Source organism: Ursus arctos, unplaced genomic scaffold, assembly GCF_023065955.2.
Source record: "Ursus arctos isolate Adak ecotype North America unplaced genomic scaffold, UrsArc2.0 scaffold_31, whole genome shotgun sequence".
Taxonomy (NCBI): Eukaryota; Metazoa; Chordata; class Mammalia; order Carnivora; family Ursidae; genus Ursus; species Ursus arctos.
The window spans coordinates 12,200,782-12,227,411 of NW_026622997.1; the positions used below are offsets into that span (position 1 = coordinate 12,200,782).

General features: G+C 42.5%; 1 protein-coding gene across 1 annotated transcript in view; it reads left to right on the forward strand.

Annotated features, from left to right (window-relative positions):
• The window catches only part of BMP6 (bone morphogenetic protein 6), a 149,505-nt gene that overhangs the window by 14,997 nt on the left and 107,878 nt on the right, over positions 1-26,630 (forward strand). The gene's annotated exons all lie outside the window — the stretch shown is intronic.

Sequence of the window (26,630 nt, forward strand, 5' to 3'; positions counted from 1 at the left end):
TATTGGGTAATATTTTATTCATCTTGACACCTCCGACCCCAACTAGCTAACTTGGTGCCTTGACATTCCTTGATCCTGGGTGCATGAAGGTCAGTTTGTTCAAAATAAAATTGGCATGTCTTCTTTCTTTCTCTCATCACTAATTACATCAAACATCTGATTGAGAGAATTATAAACTGTGAATGCTGTGCAGATAGGAGAAATGCTCTTTAACTTTTCACAAAAGTGGTTCTAAAAAGGGACCTTACCTTGCCGTCTCCTTTCAGGGTTTATGTTCTGTGACTTTCTAGATGGTTTAGGAAAAAAAAAAAAAACCCTCAGGAAGAAGAAATATTCTTTTCCTTCTTTCTGATGTCATTATGACTTTAATAAGTATTAATAGGAGTCAGAAGGAATGAGTCTAAATTTAAATTTCCTGGTTGTGCCACGCAGAAAGCTTGCATGCAAGGAGGCACGATTCCTGCAGGTGCCGACACAAAATACTTATCTTGTCAGCCTCTGCTTTAGGCTCGATGGCTCGGCTTACATCGGGAAGGTGTTAGACACTCTGTTTACGTAAGGGCTGAGGGGGTGACATAATGTCTATTGAAGCAAACTCACTTAGCTGCCCACGAGGCAACAGGGAACATTTAAAACCCAAAGACAGATCAAAGCCATGGGCAGGGTTGAGATACCCCTGCCCAGGAGCAGACAGGTCTGGCCAGGGAGAGGGTGGTCTCTTGGTTGGTTGCCCGAACAGACGTGCATTATTGCCTCACTGTATTTCCAGAGCATTGGTGAAATGAATCAGGCAGAATTCAACTCTGAGCAGTCGATCCAGAGAGACTGCCTAAGTGGGCACAAGTATGTCCAAATAGGTTGGAAAAAATGTCAAATTAGAGTCAGCACATACAAGATGTGATGTTTCTCTTTTTATAGACTGTTATAAAAGTTGTTTAAAATTAAACAGCTCTTCAGGACTTAAATTATGTGTAATGAGACAGGTAGGTCCTGGAACAGAAAACACCCCCCCTCCCCCGTCCACCATCCCACTTAAATTTTGCTCTCCCTACCAGAGTATGCAAGATATAAACACTTTCATTTCCAGGATATATATTAGCCTTAGGATGAGAGGAGATCTATTAGCCTGAGGGAGAAAGACAGAGTTGATACAGGCCATTAAAGTAGCAGATCCAGTTCTCCACCTTTTATTTGATGAACTGCAAGAGTGTAGCCAAGAGGAATATGAAATAACTTCAGGTTTCTATTTGTAAAGTGGTGAGCTTGTGTATTTTATAATTTTAAGATATAAACGTAGAGGAAGGTGTTATACAGTATATACTCTGTTTACCTGACTCCCACCCAATTAGGCTGTTTTTATTTTTTCTCAGCCTTAAAGAAGTAGTGATGACAAATAGAGATTGTATATATTTAAGGTATCAAATCATGATGATTTGACAAAAGTAAGTGTGAAATGATCACCACAATCAAGCTAATGAACCAACTGTTATGTTCTATAGTGACCATTTTCTGCGTGTGTGTGTGTGTGTGTGTGTGTGTTAAGAACACTTGATATCTACCTTTCTGGCACATTTCAGGTATACAGCACAGTATTAACCGTAGTCACCATGCTGTCCTTTAATCTCTAGAACTCACCATGTGTAACATATCTTGTACCCTTTGACCAACATCGTCCCATTTCCCTGCCCCCCCCCCCAAGCCCCTGCAACTACCACTCTCCTCTTGGCCTGAGTTTGACTTCTTTTATTTTTATTTAAATTCAATTAGCCAACTTATAGTAAGTACATCATTACTTTCAGGTGTAGTGTTCAATAATTATCAGTTGTGGGTAACACCCAGTGCTCATCACCCAATTACCGTATCCCCCCATCCTCCTGAGTTTGACTATTTTAGATTACATATATAAGTGGTATCCTGTAGTATTTGTCTTTCTGTGACTTCTTTCACTAGCATGATGTCCTCCAGGCTCATCTGTGGTGTGCCAGGGTTTCCTTTTTTAAGGCTGGATAATACCCTACTGCCTACACCACATTCCTTTTACTGGTCATCTGTCCACAGATACTTAGATTGTTTCCATATCTTGACTGGTCTTTTTTTTTGGGGGGGGAGGGCTCTGTTTAGGAATAAGTAATAGTGTAAAATGTTGCAGTATTCAGGGCTTAGAAGGTTAAGGTATCTTGGCTACTGTAATATCTGTCCTCTCACTTTTTTCCCATTTGGCCAGCTCTTGTTAGAGTCACAATTCATCTTGTGTTTGTAGCACGTCACCTAACTTGTATTCTCTCGGTGTGGGATGACATGAGACACTCTTTTCTGAAGCAAGTGGTCATCCCTTGGACTTTTTCTCCCCCACCTGTGTTTTCAGGGCGGTAGAAATGCTCATTCTCATGCACTTTAGATTTTTGTGACCCTTCTGGTGCTCGGGGCCTGGCTCAGAGGAAGCCGAACTCAGAATTGAAACGTCTCCTGAAGTTCCACCTTGCATCACTCAAACCACAGAGACAACTGGGATAGCCCTGTTAACACTACAAAAATAAAAGATGTCATTCGCTGGAGTGAGGGATTTATTTCCATGATTCTCTAAGGTCAGCTACGGTACATGCTTTTTCCTCCTGGGCAGCGAGCATGTTTTACCAAACTCTTACCTAAGTGCTTGTCATTTACAGTCCCACAGTGAATTCTCGGCCTCCTCCATGTTGATTTCAGCGAATATTTCGATTTGCTTCTACACCTTTTTTGAGCAAGCAAATTCCAAGTTGCAGTTCATCTTTTAATTTTTTTTTTTTTAAAGATTTTTATTTATTTATTTGACAGACAGCCAGCGAGAGAGGGAACACAGGCAGGGGGAGCGGGAGAGGAAGAAGCAGGCTCCCAGCGGGGGAGCCTGATGTGGGGCTTAATCCCAGAATGCAGGGATCACGCCCTGAGCCAAAGGCGGATGTTTAATGACTGAGCCACCCAGGCACCCCGCCATCTTTTAATTTTTGCCAATACTTTGTGAAAACGTTCAAACAGAAAAGTTGAAAGATTTTACAGTGACTATGTACCCCCCACAGGATGCAAAAAAGATCTGCTTATAAAAGGATCCCGTATAGCCCATGAAGACAAAGTATATAGGTTCTCTTGTCACATCCTTTCAAATTCTGGAAGACAGAGTGACAGTGTGCCTCTGAGGCACTGGGTCACCTACTCTGACGAAAGAGTTCCTTAAACCCAGGGGGAGTGTCTTCAGTGTAGAAGTGACAGATTTAGTTTGGTTGTCCAGTATGTTTATGGAGCTCTTTCAAGGCATCAGGCTAAGCACTGGCTCTACTAGGGAGAGGAGACGTGCACTTGCTGCCTCCAGAGAAAGAGGCAGACATATGGACACCTAACCCTGACCCCAAACAGAATATGGTGATGCCTGGGATAGAGCTAAAAGCAGAATATTATGGGTGTACCAAGGAGGATGTGATTACTTTATGGGGGAACATGACATTCAGGCTGAGTGTAGAGAGAAGAAGAGTTGGCTTTCTGCTGGTGGATGTGGAAGGCACGGGCATTCCTGCCTGAGGAAGCTATGGGGGTGATGGTGGCGGGGCGTATTTTGTGAGGTCTGAGGTGCTGGATCCGAGGGTAAGTGGGCCTGGAGGTGGTATGGGAGGACTCAAGTGGTAGAGGAGGTGGAAAAAGTAAGCTTAGACCCAACCGTGAGGAATACTGAAGCAAGTCTGAGGAGTTAGGACTTTATTTTGTAGGCAGTGAAGAGCTATTTACAACTTCTCAGTAAGGCTGTGGAATGGCTGATGTGTGCTTAGGAAGATATTTCTGGTAGCAGTGTGGAAGGGGCTGGAAATGGGGAGACCAGCTAGGACACTTTTGCCATTGTCTGGGTAGACCCCCCCCCCTCATTTAATCTGTATCTGCAGCATCTGAGGGGCTTTTTGAAATTTTAAAAGGATTTTGCATTTTTTCCTTCCTTCAGTTAAGTTTAGAATGTTTAATAAAGAAGGGAAATTAGGTGACAAATTCATGAATAGCACCTAAGAGATTATAACTTGTGGAAAAAGTGCTACTTCCAGTAACTAAAAACTGAAACGTGGTGATTTAAATAGACATTTAAATAGACTTAACCTGGTCTTCCTGGAACTCTTTCCCTCGTTTCTTCTTACAATTAAAAACAGCAGTTTGTGAGCTTAGAATTGTGGTCAAGCTGCAGAGAATGTTTCCATTTTTGAAACTAATTGGCTCAAGAGGAGACTTGAGAGTAGTGAACTAAGCGTTGTTCACAGGCTGCTCAGCCCAGCTGGACTGACCAGATTGAAATTCAGCTTCATTTCCCACCTGGTTGGTCTCCATTCCATTGGCCAACCCACCCCTGTAACAGGTAGCATGAAAGAGAGGTGTCTTCTGGGGCTGGGAATTAGCCAGTGTCAATTCAAGTAGATGACACGCTCTTCTTCTTTCTACTTCCCTAATTCATCACATGAGGACCTCCTCCTAAGAATTTTTATTCACAGTGCACAGTTGACAAATGACAAAACGTCATTACCTCCATACGCAAAACGCAGGACAACCATGTGCATGAGAGATGGGTTAGAGATGTGACCATGGCCGGCGTGGGTATTTGTGGTAGGTGAGATTCTGGCCACCGTAGCATTTGCCTTTGGTGTTTGCCTATGGATATGCTGTTACCTTGCCTGGCAGAAGGGAATGGAGGTTCCTGAATAGCTGACCTTCAACGAGGGAGATGGTCCTGGATGATTAGTCACAGGGGCCCTTAAAAACTGAAGAGGAAGGCAGCAGAGGCAGAGAGATGTAGTGGAAGAAGAGGCAGGTTCAGGATGCAGTAGGGACTCATCCCTCTGTTGCTGGCTTTGAAGATGGAGGAAGGAGCCTCAGGCCAAGGGCTGCAGTGTCCTGGGCCCTCAGCCCACAGCCAGCAAGGAAATGCGGACACCCGCTCTACGACTGCAAGGAACGGAATTCTGCCAACCTGAATGAGCGAAGAAACAGAGTCTCCCCTAGAGCTTCCAGAAAGAAAAGCACTTCTGCCGACACTTTGGTTTGAGTTGGGTGAGACCCATGTCGGACTTCTGACCTATACAACTATGGTGGTCTTAAGCTGCTAAGTTTGTGGTCATTTGTGAAGGCAACAATAAAGAATGAATATGGTGTTACGTGTATAGAGGGCTTTGATACCGTTCTTGTTCCCTTGGAAATCCCTTCAGTTGGCAATTGGATGGTGGCACTCTGGAGGATTGCACAGTAGTTGCTGGAATGGGCTTTTTTCCCTTAGTGGGGCAGCGTTAGGTCAGTGCCTTCTCTGTGCTCCAGTCTTGTCACCTGCAAAAACAGGGCATAACAATTGCATTTAGTTCTTAGGGTGGTTGTGAGGATTCATTGAGCTGCTACATGTAACAAGTGTAGCACAGTGCTTAGTACATTTTAAATGCTGTTATAAGCTATTGGATTTGTTTGCAATAAGGGACCATTACAGAAAGTCTTTATGTTCTTTACCTGTCATACAACTTAACACATCCTCTTATGTTAAGGATAGGAAACCATAAAAAAACAACAACAACACCCAACTGGGAGACTTCAGGCAGTAAATATTCTGGAATGAGCGTATATATGATGTGAACTTGAAGTAATATTTGAGAGAAATTTATAAAGCTAACTCACTATGCCAGTGCAGGGTGAAATAAAATGGGATTTTGGGGGCTATACCAATTCTGGGGACCACCAATACCTTATGAATTAGCTTAGTGCCTATGGTGAGCTTCTGAGTGGGTGGAGATGTTTGCCATTATTAAGCCTACCCAAACCGAATGATTAAGATTCCCCGTCGATGTCCGAATCATCAGCATGTACTGAGGAATGTTCCAGTTCTGTAGGCCTATAATTTTGAAATTCCGCAGTCTCATAATTTCCATAGTCTTAGAATTTTCTTGCACCCATTGATGGTCCTAGTCCCTGGGGTTGCAAGTGTGCTGCTGTGTTATGATGATGTCCTAATGCTGTATCCAGAGAATGAGCCTGTTGATGTAGGGGTTTCCATTTTTTTCATTGAGCCAAATCAGAAATCCTAGTAAAACAGGAAAAATCTCTAGTACCACCACTTTGAATTCCCACATTAATGCCACCGGTTTTCTGGCCTTCAGTGTAACAAGAGCTTACAACTTTCCTGTAGATACTCCTTGCCTACTGTGTGTTTCGTCTACCAGAGGCAACCACTAATGAGCCACTGTACTTCCACTGGGGAGCGGCAGGCATAGGGGTTTCATGTTGTTGATACGCTTTTCAGAATATGAAGCTATGCTTAGGTCAGATTGCCAGTATTAGGAAAATTCAGGGGTTTTTCCCCCCCAGTCTTGTGTTTTATGAATATAGAGGTGTTATAAATGATTGTGTTTTCATATTCTTTGGTCAGTAGGAATCTCAGAACTACTTCTATTTATTGTATGGTATTTATTTTCCTATATGAACCTCACTGTCTTGCCCTTTCCTCCTTTTATTCCTATTTCCATATCTGCTTGATGTTCATTCTGTCAAATCATTTTTCTGTAAATTGTCTCAGGTCTGTTTTTTAAGAGCTAGGGAGAAACAAATTACTGCTCAAGATCAGTAATAAATTGTCCAGGAAACCATTGCCTGTTGTCATGGGAGCCAGTAGTTCCTACTCCTATTCTGTGGCCGTGCCTTTGGGACTCTTCTCTAAAGAAATGGCTGACACCCTGTTATGTCACCGTGAGTGTAGGGCTGCAGTGTTTTGCCAAGCAGTTATGTGTCACACACAGTCCTCAGGGCAGATGGGACAACGGGACATTGCCTGGTTGATTAACTTTGAAGGCAGGGTTGACTTGACATTAAACTTTAAGTGTGGCAGGTGGATAAGGGACATCAGGATCGTTTGAGGAACTTACTTAAAATGCACAATCCTGGGCTTCCCTCTCGGAGGTTTTGATTTACTATGTCTGCTGTGGGACCAAGGAATCTGCATGTTAAGAAGCATCCTAGATTGTTTTTAATCAAGTGGTTCATGGACCAGACTTTGAGCAGCAGGGCCTCACAGGGTGGGTTGGATTTAAAGAGACGAGGGGTGCTGCCCCTCAGGTGATAGAACTAGCCGAAGGAAAGGCACAACTCATGGTCATAGGCCAGGGTGGGTGACAGGAGGGGTATTCACACGTGTGAATACCGTGAATGCTGAGGGCATTTTTCCTACTGTCCGTGCCACCTGTATATCCATCCATTTAAACACCAGAGTCCCTATTGTGTGGTGGCTGTTTCGCCAGGCGCCAAGGTTACTAAAATAGAGAGGCCGTGTTCTTCCAGCAGCAGCAGGTTGTTGAGAAGGGAGCGGCTGATACATGCACACACAGGACTTCTGGAGTAGACCTCGTATTCCGACAGATAGATTTGGAGTATATCAATTAGGGAATGTTAAGGGCAAGATGAGGAAGCAGAGGGATTCTGAAACACAGTTGTGCAGATATTTTTCTTTGAAGTTTCTGAAATTGTACAAGGTGGTGATTTAGCTTGAGATTCCCCACAATGACTTTTGCAATAACATTTAATTTTTATTGGGTGGTTTGCTTGTGTTCTATCTGCCTTTTTGCTGCTTAACTAAGTGAACTGTATAAATATAGGGACCTAGGTGTGTCTTGATTTTTCCAGGTGGTTCTGGAATTTGAAATTAAAAAAAAAAAAATAAAAATTTCTTCAATTTTTTGTTCTCTATTTTTTATATATGTATTTTATTTTAGAGAAAATGCAGTGGGGGGAGGGGCAGAGAGAGGGAGAGAGAATCTCCAGCAGACTCCACACTGAGCATGAAGCCTAACGCAGGGCTTGATCCCACAACTGGGAGACCATGACCTGAGCTGAAACCAAGAGTCCGGTGCTTAACCAACTGAGCCACCCAGGCGCCCTCTATTTTTTTTTTTTTAAAGTAGCCTCCGCACCCTGCATTGAGCCCAAAGCAGGGCTTGAACTCAGCACTCTGAGATCAGGACTGAGCTGAGATCAAGAGTCAGACACTTAACTGACTGAGCCCACCCAGGGACCCCTATTCTCTATTCATTGAAAACAAAGTGAACATTCTTTATTGGAAAGAAACTTAATAAATAGTAAGCTTTTCAATAACCTGGCTGCTATTTATTTTCTTGTAAATCTGATTTCCATGGTCATCAAGCACATTGAGACTAAATGTCAGGTAACCTCCTTACTCAACTCCTGCCCCCAATTCTGCCATCTCCGAGCTCTAATTCTCTCCACCTTGCATGTCTTCTCGAACTGCATCAAATACGATGGTGGATGGATCCATCTCAGGATGCTGCTTAATTTACTCTCAACTTAGAGCCAGAGCTAAAATGCCCAACCTACTTGTCCTTGCCTACAATCCAAAGCCTTGAATGTTGTTGGATTACTCTGTACTCAGCCACATTAAGCTCCGTGCCTTTGATGTAGCTTAAAGGCGGACTTGACCAAGTGGTATTGCCTCCCGCTGATAATTTAGGTGAAAGCCGACACCATAAAAATGAACGTTTTTGCTGAGAGTGCTCGCTCTACTACCTGCAAGCCCAGCCAATCATGCTGCCAAATTGGTCAAAGAATTGGCTTGAGAATTGCAAAGTGTGTTCCTCTGGCAGAGGAATGGAGCCCAGATCAATCTCCTGGGGCTCCCTAACTAAAATGTAGTAGACATGTCAAACTCGTTAATTCGGAAACTTAAAAAACCCTCTTAATTTGCTGTATTATGAAAGCAATTGGGTTAAGAAATGAAAAACGATGATGAATCTTTGACTTTTTAAGCCTTACCTTATTTCTCCACTAGCCCACCCACCTGGATTTCTAGGAAACAGTCCTCACTGTTGTTGTAAGGGATCCCAACAGTGCAGCAGATATTTCAAAGTATATAATTGTGTTGACACATACATTCTCTGCCCAAGAGTAAGATTGCGGAAAGATTTGGCAATCTGGATTACACAGAGACATCATTAAATTATATTTACAAATCTCTGTGGAGCAATCACAGCATGTTAAGAGCTATAATGACCACAGAATTAGACATGGCTTCTGTCCAGCAGAGGCACTTCTGTGGGCCTATTACAGACAAACTGGCCACCAGAAGATACCCAGGGCTCTCCTTTGCAAGATGCATGTTTTCTTTAGATTCTCCTAGGCATAATGTAAGATGTTTTTCTTTGTGAGTCAAGTGAGACTATTTTTCAAGAAATCTAATGTGGACTTCTGTGCAATGATAGCATAAAACAATGCAGAACCTCAGAAGTGACCTAAGAAACCATTTGAATGGTGCATGCATCTCTTTTATCACAGTTCTGAGATGGCGAGCATCCTCTAGGAGTGGCTTAAACCCTTCCGGGTACAGGAAACTCACTACTTCACAAATACACTTCATTTAAACTTTGCACTGTCCTAGTCAATAGCTGTCTCCTCAATGTACTAGTTTTTCCACCTCCTTGAAAATTCTTGATAGTTGCTAATTCTTGTAGAGCAGGGGTTGGAAAACATTTCCTGAAAGAACCAGATAGTAAATCTGTTTGGCTTTGCACACATGGTCTTTGTCACCCCTTTTCCACTCTTGCTGTAGTAATTCAAATGAGAGTGGCTATATTCCATTTAAACTATACTTAACCAAACGAGGTGGCTGGCCCATGGGCCATAGTTTTCTGGTTTCTGTTCTAGAGCTGTACAGAAGAATCTAGGTGAATTACTGTGAATGTGAGTTACTTAAACTTTAAATTCCAATCTGGTTTCCATCTGTCCTGCTTGATGAATTATTGGAATGTCCATCTAAAGTCTTTAAAGACTATAAGATAGTCTTCTCCTTTTCCAGAGGGGGTGATGTTAATACTACCTAATTTTTCATGTCAGGAAGTAGTAACTTCAAGAAGGTGCTTTTAGTGTTTGATCATTGAGCTTTTCCAGTTGAGAGCTGGCAATGTGGAGATGAGGAAGATGTAGCCGGACAAAAATCTCTGCCCCCAAAGTGCAGAATAGTTTTATGGTCCTGAATACAATCATCCTTTGAGAGCTGTGAATTAGAGTTTAGATGGATTCACAGGATAGCTACATGAAGCCTTGCTCACGTGGTTTTTCCCCTTTCCTGTTGCCCATTGGGTTTTCTTCTTTACTGATTAGCATCCTCTGTAGGGCCACGGTAGTGCCAGAGTATTATCTGCTGGGCATAATAAACACCTACACCTACAGCTCAGAGGATCAAGAAACAGGGTCAGCCAGGAGTCAGAGTCTATCACACTGCAAAAGCAGGTAATATTAAGCACAGAACTTGCTTCATTTTTAAGATTTTGCATTGTATATGGTAAGAGCACTGCTGTTGTTAAAAAAAGAAATACTGGTCTGAGTCCAAAGTAATTTAATAAAAGGTTTCAGAACATTTTAAGTAATGGTTATTAAGCCAGTCTTGACTTCAGTCATGCACCTGCTACTTAATTGATCAAATGGTCACTGGCAATCTCTGTCTCATCCATAGTAAGTGATTTTGCCCTAATCCCCTACTGGCCTTTTCTTGGCATTTTTCTCCAAAGAGGAAGAGTACAAAAGAGAAGGTGAAAACTCAGATTTGCTGGGAGAAATAGTTTCTGATTAAAATGAGCTTATGTATTTGGGGGGAGATGTTTCTTGTTCCCTGTTACTGAAAGGAGCTTGTCACTAAGGAGCTTATTATAAATGTGTCATCTCAGTCCCAACCCTGTATCTTTTGATTCAGAATCTCCTTTTTCATAAGACCCCTACATGATTTGCAGGCCCATTAAAGTTTGAGAGCCACTGATTTCATTTACAGCCTTCTTTGTAGAGGTGACATAGCCAGGTCATCTTTGTTTCAGAAATGCCCGTATTTACAGTGAGCCGGAGTTGTTCTTGGGGAGATAAGGTGGAGGAAAGAAGTCATACTTCCCATGGCACTGAGACTTTGCCTACAAATCTACAAAATACGATTGTTCTGAGTGCCAAAGTTACAAGTACTCTCATCACTCTGGAATGTGGACCTTTCTTCTTTTCTAAATAAGCATTAAATGGTATACATTTCCCTCTAACCACCAGTTTTTGTTATGTTGTATTTTCATGTGCATGCATTTCAGAATATTTTTTGAAATTTCCCTTGTGAGTTCTTCTTTGACCTGTTGATTACTTACAAGTATGCTGTTAAATTTTGAAATATTTGGGGATTTAACTGATTTCCAGTTTAATTCCACTGTAATCAGAGAACACTGTATGATCAGTAATTTTTTGAATTTGAATATTGTTTGGGGACCATAATATGGTCTGTCTTGGTGAATGTTTCCTGTGCATTTAAAAAGAATATACAGTCTGCTCTTGTTGGGTAGAGCATTCAGTAAATGGCAATTAGGTCAAGTTGGTTGATGGTGGTGTTCAAGCCTCTTTATCTTTACAGGTTTCTGTTTACTTGTTCTGCTGATTACTGATATTGAGCTCTCCAGCAATAATTATGAATTTGTCTACTTCTCTTTTCAGTTCTATCATTTTTTTTCTTGTATTATTTGAGAATACACACTTAGGATTGTTATGTGTCTTAATGAACTGGACTCTAGCATTTATAAAATGTCCTTTTTTTTTTTTAATCCCTGGTTGTATTGTTTGTTGTGAAGCCATCTTGTATGGAAATTAATATGGTCAGCCCAGCTTTCTTTTGATTAATGTGTGCATGGCATAATTTTCCAAACTTTTAACAGTTCTGTGTCTTTAGTATTTATATATAATTTGGGTTTCTCACAAATAATATAGAGTTATATCTTTTTGTTTTGTTTTGTTCTTAAGCAATCTGGCAATCTCTGCCTTTTAACTGGAGTGTTTATACCATTTGCATTTAATATGATTTATGTACTTGTTTGAATTTAAATCCACCACCTTGCTATTTATTTTCTATTTGTCCCATCTGTTCTTTGTTCTCCCCACCCCCTCGCCTTTCTTTGGCTTCTTTTGGACTGTGTTTTGTTTGTTTGTTTTTAAGATTTTATTTATTTATTTGACAGAGAGACAGCCAGCGAGAGAGGGAACACAGGCAGGGGGAGAGGGAGAGGAAGAAGCAGACTCCCAGCAGAGGAGCCTGATGTGGGGCTCGATCCCAGGACTTTGGGATCACGCCCTGAGCCGAAGGCAGACGCTTAATGACTGAGCCACTCAGGCACCCCTGGACTGTGTATTTTTTATAATTTTATTTCATCCCCATTACTGGCTTGTACCTTTATCATTATTATTTTTTTTTTTTAGTAATTCCTGTAGGATTTGCAGGATACATATCCCACTTATCACATTCTACATTTAAATAATGTTTTACCACTTCATATGTAGTGTAAGAACTTTACAGTGTAGACCACAATTTCCCCCTCCTGTCCTTTGTACTATTGTTGTCATTCATATTACATCTACATATGTTACAAATCCTTTAATATCCTATTTTTAAAATTTTAATCAGTTAGTTATGTTTTAAAGAAATTTTTAAAAAGTTTTGTATTTATCTGAATATTCTTTCTCATGTTCTTTATTTGTGTAGATCTAAATTTCCATTAGAAATATTTTCCTTCTATTTGAACTTTTTTTTTTTTTTAACATTTCATATAATAGATGTGTACTGGTGATAAATTCTTTTGGCTTCTATTTGTCAGAAAAAGTATCTCCATTTTTTAAAAAAAATTCTCTTTCAAAATCTAGTTCTATTTGACAGCATTTTTTTTTCTTCTGCACTTTGTAGATATTCTATTGACTTCTACCCTCAATAGCTTGATGAGAAGTTTATCGTTTTTATCTTTGTTTTTATAGTGATAGAAGCTACAAGTCTGAAATCAAGGTGTCAGGGAGGCCGAGCTCGCCCTCTCTCTGAAATGCTAGGAGAGAATCTGTTCCATGTCTTTTTCTTAGCTTCTGGTAGTTCTTGGCATTCCTTGGCTTGTACAAGTATCACCCCAGTTTCTGCCTCTGTCATCATGTAGCCTTCTGTCTGTTTTGCATCTCTTCACATCTTCTTACAAGGACGTTAGTCATATTGGACTAAGGGCCCACCCAGCTCCGGTATGAACTTGTCTTAACTAATTATAATTGCAAGGACCCTATTTCCAAATAAGATCCCATTCTGCAGTTCTGGGAAGGATATGAATTTTGGGGGGATACTATCCAGCCCACTACATTTGGCAACTGTGAGTTCCCAAAGTTCCTCTGATCCTTCCAAGCTATGAAATAGCTCAGAGGAAAAGAACTCGCATCAAGTATTACTCTTGATAAGGAAATTCTTTATGCCAAAACAAGACCAGTTTCAAAAATGCCACGTGCTTCATTTCCAGACTTCTCCTTTATGTGGGAGCCACGTACCCAGCAATCTATTGGTGGTGTTTTATACACAGTGCACCCAAAGCTTCATCTTCATAGCTATTTCTGCACTCATTCCCTTTGAAGGCTTACTGCCCTGCAGAACAGGGAGGAAATCTCATCTAGTATTTCTCTCCATTCTTTCCACAACCTTGGTCATAACTGCTGGTCAGTACTCCCGACTCTGCCACAATGGCCGTTCTCCGAAGGTTCACATATTTTAGAATCCCACTGGCAATTATCTTTGCAAATTTCTTTTGTGACCTATTTCCTTAGAAGTGGCTCCTTTTCCAGATCAGAGTTCCACAGACAGACAAGAAACAGAATCCTAGCAAATTACTCTTTCTGGTTAGAGAAGAATGCTCGTTCATGGGGAAGGCACCAACCAAATATCTAACATTTTTGACAGTTCACGTATCACCTTACAGAGTTATATAGCTCAGCTTCTTTTTCTGAATGACCATTGTCTGTGCAGGTTCCAGCATCTCTGTGAATTCACCTTGAGAACACGAAAGCCAGTAGAGTGGCCACCACCCTTACCTGAGTGCTATTCCCACTGCCATGCCAGGAGCTGAACAGAGGTGCAGTGATTCTCACTGAAGGCTAGAAATTACTGGCAGAATCAGGAATAGATTTAGTGAATTTTGGCTGAACACTCACCACCAGGCATTTTTGTAAAGACCAAGAAATTCATCTGCGTTTCTATGAGGTCCTTGCAGGACCTTACTAGATCTGCGTTTTGGAAAATGGCCATACCAACAGCTAGGGTTTGCAACCAAGCCTATTTAAAACAAGATCAACAAGACCCCTGTCTTCCCTCCTCTGCCTTGTGGTCTTTGTGTGTTAATTTTGACTTCTTTTGAATAGCTGTGGTGAGAGTGGCTAGAAGGTGAAGCTTTAGGACGCTTTAGAGGGGTTGCTCATGGGAGGCCAGTTGCCAAGCCTGACTCGTTAGGAAACCGCAGCCTTCGGGTCAGGTGGCGCCTAGCAGTTTTGTTCTCCAGTCTCGTCTTTGACCGAACCGCAAAGCCCCTCACCCTTTCTGCACCCGCGTCCCACGTGCTCACGTGCACGGAGGAGGTGGAGCCGCGCTCCCTTCTGTTGGCTCGCCTGGTCCACAGGTGCATCGGCGGTTTGAGGACAGGCCCTGTGGCAGCGGTGGGGTAAGAGGTGTCTCATGTCAGACCAACACAGGCTGTCTGTTTACCCATCAGTGCTTCCCACTGGACCGAGAGCTTTTAAGAGCAGACACTGTAATGTCTGTCTTTAAGCACATAGCCCGGCACATGATAGCCATTGAACTCTCTTCTGAATGGTTAAATGGTACAAAGACGGCTTCCCTTTTTCAGAATATCCTTTTCCCTGCTGGCTTTGAGACTCATTCAGTGACTCAGGAGGTATCCCCGGACGTGACATGTTTTTTAAGTCCCTCGTGGCCATGTAAGTGTCCTCAACACTAGCTAGCAATACCTTCCAACTTAACCAGAAGCCTGTGTCCCCAGGAAGGTTATACCTTGCCACAGAGTAATTTCACCAGATGAGTTTTGCCAAATGGTTCCTTGAGCAGCTGGAAGTAGAGGGGACCTGTCCGAGCATGAATGAAAAACTTTCAAGCTATATGCTGTAGACAGTTCAGATTCAGCCGCCGCTCAGCATGCTGATACCCAGAGCACTTTGTTTCTAGTTTGGGTTCTGCCAGTAACTCGCCGGTGACCTTAGACTTGACCTTTCTAGGTCCCAGTTGCCTCATCAATAAAACACATGCTCTTTAAGATTCTTCTTAACTCTGAACTCTAGGCTTGAATTTGCTTTGAAATTTAAAGACCCGTTATATGGGAGGAAACAAATCAGATTTTAAGAGTTTGAAGTATAAGAACAACGAAGTCCAGATTTAGATTAGATTTATTAGATAAATTTAGAATTTAGATGCCTGATGCCATTCTTGTTTTTAAGAAAGCAGAATTTCAAAATTTTTTATGCTGGCGTGATTAAACTGAGCCTAATGGAACTGCCACAGAAAAATGCCGAATTACAATTGATTTGGCCCTTTTCCTGAGTAGCTTTGTCAGCCCGCATATGGATTAAAGGAATCCAAGTAGAGTGAGGAATACCATTTTCCTACCCTGACTTTGCAGCTGGGTGACCTTGGGCAAGTCACTTAACTCTCCTGGGCCACAGTGTTTTCACACACAAAAATAGGATGCCCAATGAATACAATTTACAAATCAAAGTAAAAGTCTGGAATGGATCAAAAAAATTTTCTGTGAAATGAGCATTATCTTAATGGGGCCTCTCACATGTGTTTTCTTTGCCTAGTGCTGTAATTAGTGGGTGGAAAATCTCCAGCAGATTTTGTAAAATTTGTATTTACATGTATATTCTTTCTCCCTGGATCAGTAATGCCAGCGGATCTGAACAGCAATGGTACGTTTTGTTTGCGTGGTCAATTTGACCTCTGCCATCGAACACTAAAGTTACAGTGTAAAATGATATCCTCTTCAAGATTCAAACTTTCTCCTCTTATTTAAGGCTTTTCTCTGTAACATTTCTTAAGGACCATCTTTGGATTACTTATACACACAGCTGTTTTATGAGACTACGTTGGAGCTTATGACTCAGATTACTGTTACCAAAATGTTTGTGAAATCACTTCTTAAGTCATATATTTGCATCATGTACAACCTGTCTGACAATCAAAACATTATGCCCTTCAGCACTTGGCTGGTCATTATAGTAAGTTTTCCAGCAGAGTGTTCCAACCTAATATAATTGGGCAGTAGACAGAAGGAGCACATTATATTATTTTAACATAGACTTCCAAGTGCATTTCTGTCTTTGTAAGATTGAGAAGGACATATGATATTCTGTAATAAACTCAGTGTGATCAATTAATAGTACAGAAAATTCCAGTACTGCTGAGGGATCACCAAGCCCAGCCATGGTTGCTGTTTAGTGGAGACAAATGGTGGAAGAATGGATTGGGCCAGGGCACAGACCCAGCCAGCAAAGTGCTGGGCCACAGGTGCTGTCTCTCTCCATCTTAGACACCCACTGACACTCATTCTCCTTTGTATGCTCTTGGCCAACCCTCAGGGCCCATGCCAAATTGTACCCCTTTCATTAAGTCTTTTACTGGCGTCTTCTGAGTAGACTCAAACTCCCTTTCCTTGAATTTTTTTTTTTTAAGATTTTATTCACTTATTTGACAGAGAGAACACAAGTAGGGGCAGTAGCAGAGGGAGAGGGACAAGCAGGCTCCCCGCTAAGCAGGGAGCCTGATGTAGGGCTCGATCCCAGGACCCTGGGATCATGATCTGAAATGAAGGCAGACGCTTAACCAACTGAGCCACCCAGGTGCCCCTCCTTGAAGTCTTCATAGCATTTATTTATTTTCTTTCTTTCTTTCTTTCTTTCTTTCTTTCTTTCTTTCTTTCTTTCTTTCTTTCTTTCTTTCCCTTTCTTCCTTTCTTCTTTCCTTTCCTTTCCTTCCTTTCCTTTCTTCCTTTCTTAAGATTTTATTTATTTATTTGACAGAGATAGAGACAGCCAGCGAGAGAGGGAACACAAACAGGGGGAGTGGGAGAGGAAGAAGCAGGCTCATAGCGGAGGAGCCTGATGTGGGGCTCGATCCCATAACGCCGGGATCACGCCTTGAGCCGAAGGCAGACGCTTAACGACTGCACCACCCAGGCGCCCCTCTTCATAGCATTTTCTGACCACTCAGCTGTCATTTGTTCTTTGCTGCCCCTACTTGTCTATAACCTTCTTGAGGGTAAAAATAGTGTTTCCCTCACCTTGGATTCATTACAGGAAAGAAGATGTCCTTCATTAGGATTTGAGCAGCCATGTCTTTTTTTTTTTTTTATAATGATTTTTTATTATATTATGTTAGTCACCATACAGTACATCCCCGGTTTTCGATGTAAGTGAGCAGCCATGTCTTAATGAAATGTTCTGTTATTTTTCAAAGGACATGTCCAGGCCTAGCCAGTGATCTCCTGGGTCGACAGTTTAACTCAAAGTTCCAGGTTTGTTCAAATAAGTTGTCTCTCCCAGTGTTATGGGGCATCTCTTGCTAAGGTGCTGTGTGTGGGATTCAAACCCTTATGCAATAGTCCCTGCCCCTCAAGAGTTTACAACATGTCAGTGCACATAAGATAAATATACAATAAAAGGCAGGACATAAATATGTTCTAAAGGCTAGCTGAGTGAAACAGTCAATAGAGACTGTCGAAACGTCCATGTAATCGATGGCATACCAGTGTTCTTTCTAGTTCTAAACATTATAGTGTCTATAACAATTCTCATTGAATCAAAACGTCTAGCTCAGTGTGCCTGACTGAGTGTGTATCCATCCGTTTTAAATGTTTCTCCAGTGGCCATGACGTCCTAGCAAAACATTGTGCATCCATATTCTCATAGTTCCCCCTTAGGGGTTATGCTGTGAGATGACAGAGGGACTCTTGGTAGTCGGCTGGGTGGTGAAGCCGCCCGGCGACACAGTTGTGCGGCCAGCTGAGGTCTGCTGTGTGGTCGCGGCATCCTGGGAGCCCAGAAGAGAAGCCTTTGAACAACTGTGAGAATCAGCCACAGCCCATATAATGGGACCGAGTGCGACAGGTCCCCTTCCCGCCTGACCTCTAAAGTCCCAGGTGCGTTTGCGCCCCACGCTCTGCTTTGCAGATATTCCAAAAGTGTTGGATAAATAGGTCGGCTTTCAGAAACCTGTGTTGTGAAGTACAAAGCCTACATCTCAGAGGCAAATTTAGAACTTGGAAAAAGTTTGCTGGTATTTTCAGCTTCCACTCTCTACGGCCAACCCCAGGGGAGGAATAATATAAAAGAATCTCAAAGAAATGAAAGCACGAGACACCCCTTTACTTTGAAACAAGAGGACCATAACTATTCATTTTGAAAAATAATGATAAAGGTTCCATGTTTTTACAGATAATAATGATTCTCTTCTAGATGGTTTTATTTTCAAAAAGTTGCAAAGGGGGAAGGGCACTCTTATGGGAATAATAATAATAATAAAACCCACAAAAAAAACCCCCATCAAAACCAAAAAGTATTTTTTCTGAACAGGAGAAGTTTCAGGAAAACATCCACATTTTCTTTTGCGTTCCAGACTTTTTACCGTCATCCTTTGAAAACACTATGCAAAATGAAGGCTAGTGGGTTTCATGCAAAAAAGCCATTTGCTATGGGAGACACTTTGCCAGATAAGAAAGGGTGGTTTGTAGTCTTTGACAAGCACGTTGCCTCACTCATGCGCCAGCGCAAACTCTAATGGACTCAGAGGGCTATTTACGAGGCCCTTGTGTCTGAGAAGTGGGGACCCTGTCCCTCCGTTGTAAGAGAATGGCAGGTTCAGATGGATGTTCTTGGCCCTGCCCATTACTACAAGGCCCCCGCTACCTGGGGACCTTCTCTGGCCACCCTCTTGGCTCTCACCAATGGCCGATTACAACTGGACGGGAAGGCCAGGTTTCTATCGTGGAGTCTGGAGGGGGAGATGGCCGAAGAAAAACTGCTGGGTCGAGCGTGTGTGTCCTGCATTCAGTCCTAGTCCTGTAAACAAACACAGCTGTTGAGTGAAGGATCTGTCCTCAGAAACGATGAAAAAAAGAAAAAGGAAAAAAACAAAACAAAACAAAACAAAACCACTGCCCTGCCAGAGAGCCCGCAGCAGGGGACAGGCGTTCTGTGTCAGGGCACTGGAGGGGCAGGCGGCCCTCAGCAGGGCTGCGGTGGGGAGGGGGGGTGGGATCTGCTGTGTATTCCAGGATAAGCTGGGTGTGAGGAGAGACGGTTCTGTGTTTTCAGCTGAGGCAGTTAAAGTATTTAGAATGATTAGTGTGGGAAGGCTTTGGGGGAAAAGGGAGTTCTGAAATTTCATCTGCTTTCCTCAGATTTAACCTCTGTTTAATACACAAGCCCCGGCTGTCCTTTTCTGGAGGCGATGGAAGGGAAGTTTTATCTTTCTCCCCTTATTCTCAGTTTTTGTTTTGTTTTTGTTTTTTGAAGTTCCATGATTCATTACTTGCGTATAACACCCAGTGCACCATGCAATACGTGCCCTCCTTACTACCCATCACCTCATTTTTAAGATCATCTGCAGCTTCGGGGAAAAAGACGTTAGAAATTCATGGGCCCGGCAGCCTGTATTTATAAGTTATTCCCGCTAAGAAGAAGTCTTGGCCCACACTCCTGTTTCTTTGTTCCTCTCTACAGAACGCAGGCTTGCGGTGCTCTCTCACGCGCAGAGCGTGCCGCTGTGACGGGCCCACCGTTTGCGTGTCGGGTGTGTGCAGAGAGGTCAGATTTCTGCATCGGGGTGAGCTCGAGGTCTTGTCACCCAGCATGTCCCTACTGCTGGAGCTGGCGCAGTGGGAAGAGCCAAGCCCGGGGGGTTCGTTTTGGGCGTGGAGACCTTGCCACCTTGACCGTGGGCAGCCCGAGGGGCTCTATTCACGCCTGCACTTATTTAATAGACATTTATGAAATACTGTGTGCAGGTACTGAGCTGACTTCAAGACCAAGTCCTCTCTCAGCAGTGGGAGGCCTGTGAGACGTTTGAAGGTTGTCTCCTTCCCCACCGGTCTTGCCCTCCTCTTCCAACCTGCATTATGCTTTTCCACGAGTCCCTGTCCTCAGCTCTTGGTTTTAAAGAGGGAGCATGGGTCGCACTTCGAAAACATTTGACTGGAATAAGCCGAGACCTCCAGCATGTGTATCCAGTCTTATTCCTTAACGGTTCCCTGGAATTGTTCAGACAGATCCCTGGGTGTTTCGTGACTGGTTTTGTGGAGACCAGCACGGAGCACATGCTGCCGTGGTGAGAGGCACCGAAGGGGAAAGGCTGCGCTCTGGGGCTGTGGCGACTCTCTCACCCTGGGCTCCGCCTTCTCGATGGTTTGGTCGAACACGCAGACACACAGTAAATGCCCTGTTTCACTCTCACTGGTATGTAGCTCATTCCCTTTCATTATAAATCTGTCCTCCTAACCAATGGTGGCTGATAAAATGTTCCTGGAATGGGCCAGTCTTGAGACTTGAAAGCCTCTAATTTCCCCACGATTGTTTTCTGCACCACCCTCCTGACCGGTTAAGTCAGTTTGTTGGCACAGGGATGTCTGGGGGTTGGGGCTTTATCTCTTAAAAAGGCCACACTAGTTTATCCCCATGGGGAAACCCCATTATATTCAACCATATCATTTGTTTTAGCTCTTCTCAGAATCGTAGGAGGGACAGGGCATGACTACATCAACTCTCACCATTCCAGGTTAAGAGGGAAAAAAAAAAATCCCTCTCCTTTCCCAAAAAACAACCAACTTGGCTGGTCCATCCTTGCTCGGTTCGATCGAGTTAATTCTGTTGCACGATCGCACCTAATGGTAATAGTTATGTCTGTATAAGCCTGTCAGAAGCACACGTTCACCAAAGTACATTCCTCACCTTGTGAGCACCAGCACCTCCCAAGGTGACAGGTCCCGATTCCTGGTCTGCCATTGAGTCACTGACCCTTGCTCAGCACACACTGGCAGGTGGCAAGGGTGCTTCCTGTGGGTGCTGTAACGAATCATTACCAGCTCATTCTCTTATAGCTCTGTAGTAGATCAGAGGTGGCACGTGGGTCTCCCTGGGTTAATTTCAAGTTGTTAGCCTGGCAGTGTTTCTGCACGAGGCTATCAGGGAAAGTACATTTCTTTGCCTTTTCCAGCTTCTAGAGGCCTCCTTCATTCCTTGGTTTACAACCCCTTCCCTCCATGTTACACTACACCCAGGAGTAACCCTTGAGGTTCCTTTGGACCCAAGATTATCTCCTCGTCTCAAAACACTTAATCACACCCTTGAAATCCCTTTGGCCATAAAAAGTAACACATTCTCTGGTTCCAGTGGTTAGGACATGAGCATTTTTGGGGCGACACTATTGTGACTGCTGCAGTAAGTTTGTTACCTCTATGATGATTTTTTTAAGTGGGAGATTCTTTCTGCATGTAGTATGTGCTTCTGGTTGGTTTTTTTAAGCAGAAGGAAGGAAGATCCTATGGAGAGTTTTGATGATTATATCTCATTTGCAAGTTTTGAGTGGTTTTACAACCTACTTTAATCTAAATAAAGTAGATTATTAGAAATCATTAATTAGAAGGTATATAAAGACAGATTATTTCCTTGTGCCTAAATGTAGGCTTGCTGTTTTTAAAATAGTATACACAAATAAAACCAGTGTATATTTTGATGGCATATACTCTATGCAGGAGACTTTGCAGGGTGACATGTATAAAGATATTTTAGATACCACTCTATCCTATTGGTGATCTTGCTGTCCCATTTTGAAGACTTTTTTTTTTTAAGATTTTATTTATTTGTCAGAGAGCACAAGCAGGAGCTTGAGCAGCAGGTAGAGGGAGAAGCAGGCTTCCTGCTGAGCAAGGAGCCCAATACAGGACTTGATTCCAGGACCCTGGGATCATGACCTGAGCTGAAGGCAGATGCTTAACCGACTGAGCTACCCAGGTATCCCCCATTTTGAAGACTTTTAAAGTCAAACAGAGCAAAAAAGAATCAAATACCTTCAGACAGTAAAGAACAAACCAAAAGGGTACAAAACGAGCATAGTACAGTAGACCATTGAGCAATGTGGGAGTTAGGGGTGCCAATCCCTCTGTGCAGTCAAAAATCCATGTGTAACTTTTGATTCCCCCAAAGCATAATCAACTTAGTTGATTGGAAGCTTTACCAATAACATAAACAGTTGATTAACACATATTTTGTATGTTGTATGTGTTATATGCTATATTCTTACAATAAAGCAAGCTGGAGAAAAGAAAATGTTCAGGAAACCATAAGGAAAAGAAAATACATTTACAATACTGTATAAAAAAATTCCATGTGTAAGTGGACACATACAATTCAAACCTGTGTTTTTCAAGGGTCAGCTGTGTTTGGAAGATGTTTTATGTTTGTCGTGCTTATTAGAGAAAATAACAGTACACTTTGAGCCTCTTTTGAAACAGAGAAGTTATTTGTGAACTGCCTGATCATCAGGGTACCCAGGGGGCTTTGTGAAGTCTAGAGTTCTGAGTCCCACCCTGGAGAATCAGATTCAACAGGCTCGGGGGGGCAGGGTACTCAGAAAACTCAGTTCTCGGTTGTTTTTCTCCCAGATACAAAGCTAATTACAATATATATATATATTTTATTTGTTAGGGGAAAATTTAACAGTGTATGACAAATGTTTTGTACTTGACAGTCATAATTATTTTAATTTCCTGATCTCCTCATTCCAATATCCCAGCCCTATCTGAGTCTTATCCTGACACTTGCTCTGTCTCTTCAAACTGTGTTTTTTTTTTGTTTTGACCTTTTAGTATGCCTTGTAACTTTTTGTGGAAAGACAGACATGATGTACTGGATACAAGAAACTTGAGTCAACGGATCCTCAGTAATGCGGTGGTGAGGTGTCAGGGCAGGGACACCACATTCTATGGTCCTAAGACTGGGTCTCAGTCTTTTAATGAGACTGTGTCCCTGGGCTCTGAACTTCACCAGTGCTTCTCAGTTTTTTCCCTGCTTAGGTGGGATATGATGGCTAGAAGGGGCTGGAGTTGGTATTTCCTTTTCCCCAGGTTGGTTGGGCTCTTGTGAAATAATTTCTCATGAGCACAGGCCTTAAGAAGAGAGTGTTCTAGGGATGCCTGGGTGGCACAGTCAGTTAAGCATGGGACTCTTGGTTTTGGCTCAGGTTATGATCTCTGGGTCATGAGATGGAGGCCTGCGTTGGGTTCCATACTCAGTGGAGAGTCTGCTTGAGATTTCCTCTCTCTCTCTCTCTCTCTCTCTCTCCTCTTCCTCTGCCCCTCCTGCTCTCTCTCTCTCAAATGAATCTTAAAAAAAGCGGGGGGGAGGGAATGCTCTAGTACTTTGAAATGAGTACTTCCCCCTGCTCCTGTTGGAAGCACAAGGGGATTTTTCTCTGATCTTCACTGAGAGAACCCAGTCAAGTTCCTAAGGAAGGTAACACCCACAAAAGTATGGGGTTTCCCTGGAGTTGTAGATTCTCAGACTTGTCCACATGGAGCCCCTAGCAATCAGTCACAGCTCACGTTTTCCTGGGTCCTGGCTCCCCTGCGGGTTTCTGCTCCAGTAAGTTTTGATTCTCTGTATCTGTTCGTCTGTGTCTCCAGTTTCTGGGGCACCGGCTTGTTCTGTGACCTCACTTCTCTGATGCACCTAAGAAGAGCTGTTGATTTTCAGTTTGTTCAGCTTTTTCCTTGTTAGGATGGACTTCCAAGATCCTTATGTGCCAAACTGGGAACCAGAAGTGAAAATAACTCATTTCACTTGCATTCGGTGCCCTGCCTTGGTCGTAGCTGGGTTCTTCACATCTGCCTCCCGAGGCTGTCTTCTGGTCTGGTCACCTGCACTGAACCCAGGTCTTCAGCCTCTAAGAGGCCTTACCTCGGCATCCTCATCACCTGGGCTCACCATTCCCATTTTTCCTCCTGTTCTTGCTGATTGTGCTGGCTCCTCTGGAAAAGTGTCACTCCAATCCCTCTGGCAAAAACCTTGTCACACCTCTCCGTCCTGCTCAGGGGCTTGGCAGTTTCCTCTTTCATGTTTCTACAGCCCTTCCAGGCTTGGCTATTTTTTTCTGTCTCAGCATTTTGCGGTGCAAAGGAATATTTCTCCCTTGAACGCCTGCTCACTTTATTTGTGCCGCTCTTGTTGAACTCGTCACATTTCATTATGCTCTGTCATGTGTTATGGCCATTTGTGTCCTTTTCTCCACATTGTAAACCATGCACGTCGGGGGGCCTGAGATTGGGTCTCATTCATCGCTGTTACCCACCCCTTCCAGCACCGGCATGGCAGGCCATCAATAAATCTGATAGAAGCTTTGTTGTACTGACTAGATGAAACAGTTCTAAAGGGATACACATGTCCTCCCCAAACCAAATAGACTCTGTAAGTACATAATGAGTTAGTATGCTAATGCAGATAGGACAAACAAAACCAAAGGCAAACAGAGTACTCAAATGTCCCAGGTTATTTCTGAATTAGAAGAGAGAGTGGTTATAAGTAAAGGGAACCGAGCTCACTGTTGGAAAGGGCAAAGCAGAATTAAGCTGACCAGCTCTTCATAGCCTACGTTTGCCAAAAAGATGAGCATCCTGAGAACTGCTTGAGCCAGTGGTTCCCGAACTATGTCCTGCATTAGAACCACTTGGAGAGCTTAAAAAAAAAAAAAAAAAAAAAAAAAAAAAAAAAAAGCCTGATGCCCAGACTATACATCCTAAATCAGTCTTGGTGTCTGGGGCATCAGGCTCCGTTAGAGATACCCCAGCAGATTCCAGTGTGCGGCAGAGTGGGAGAGCCACGGGCTAATGCATTAGGTGTGTTGAGTTGGGGTCAAGTTCAGCACAGGTATATAATCTTCACATCCCTATTGGCATGACCTCCGCAGGGTTTTTGCTTTTCTGCATTTTCTGGCTTTCGAATTTAAAACCTGAAGGCTTATCTGGTGGGGTCACAGAGAGATCAAGCATGTGAAAATACTTAAGGTAGTTTCCATAAGAGTTATGGAATGTCAGGAAAACATATTTAGAAAGGATAATTTTTAAACTGTAATATATAATTACAATTATTTAAATCAAATGAGAAAAACAACGCAACGTGGTTGATTTTCTTGGATTTTTGAGGTAGACCACCATACCATTGGCAAATAAAGATAAATTTGTATTTTTCTTTCCAATATTGATACCTGTCTTTTCCTTGTCTTTCATTGTCTGGGACTTCTGAGAGATCCTAAAAATATTTTATTACAAAATATATAATAGCAACAATGGGCTCTTTCAAAGTAACAATTTATGCAAACAGATTTTCTACTGTTGAATCATTCTTACATCCTGGAATAAACCTTTATAATATAATTATTCTAATAAACTACTATTTTAGGATCTTTGGATATAGTCAAATGAGATTGCTATACATTTCCATTTCTTTCCTGTTGTCCAATTTTAGTATCACAGCTATATAGCCACTTACAGTGTAAACTTAAAGAATGAACTTGGAAGCGTTCTGCCCTTTTTTAAAAAAAAATGCATGGGACAGTTTAAATAATACAGTATAAAACATTTAAAATAAAAAAAAGAAGCCACATCCTGTTTTTAAGTGGTCGAACATACTTTCAAGTGAATTGATATCTAAGTGCATGTTCAGTGATGTGTATATAGCTTACATCATTGTTAAATGCTAGGTCCTGGTGATTTGGTTCAAATAATAGTGAAAAGAAATGATCCCTTAAGGGAAGACAGAAACCACATGTAACAATTGGTTCTCTTCTCTCTGGGCCTGTGGCCCACTAAGGATCGAGTATCTGCAGAACTGGGAATTTTTTTTCACGTCTTTGTATGTCATCTGAGGCCTGGACATAGATTGGGACTGGCACAAAACCTCAGAGGGAGAGACTAGATTTATGGATATAAATCGGTGTATACTTAGAGTCATTCTTCACTCCCCTGTTGATTTTCCAATATTGTCCACACCCTTTCTGGAAGGTTCCACCTTGTTTTCTGAACCTCCTTGGTTATGTACATCACCCAGGGGGGCTGGTAAGCATGCAGATTCCCGGGCCCCATCCTGAATTTACTGACTTGGAAATCCTAGGGAGGGGGGACCCAGGAGATCTGTATGTTCACCAGTTATCCCAGGTGATCTCTATTGTTAGGAAAGCTTGAGAAACAACCTATGTGGAAATAGATTAAAATTCATCATACCAGTGGTTCTCAGGCTTGACTGCACATTCGAATCAAGTGGGGGGCTTTAAAGATCTTGATGCCCAGGCCTCCCTCATCAAGTGACTGCATCTCTGGAAATGAGGCCCCGGGCGGTGGTATTTCTTCAGTGTTCTGTGCTAGCCCCAGAAGTCCTTGACCTTCAGCATTCTTGAGAACTGAGTGGAATTCTGGGAGATCATTGTTGATTCCTTGTCTCATTGGAATATCAGGAGGGCACGTATTGCATGGTGCACTGGGTGTTATATGCAAACAATGAATCATGGAACATGACATCAAAAACTAAGGATATACTGTATGGTGACTAACATAACATAATAAAAAAGTATTATAAAATAAAATGAGATACTGAAAAATAAAAGGAAATCAAGACTAGGTATCACTGAGTGGATTCTGTGTCCCTGCAAAACAAGAAGGAGATGGAGACCCCCTTTCGACTCCAATTCTTTTTTTTTTTTTTTTCCTTTTTCTTTCTCTTCA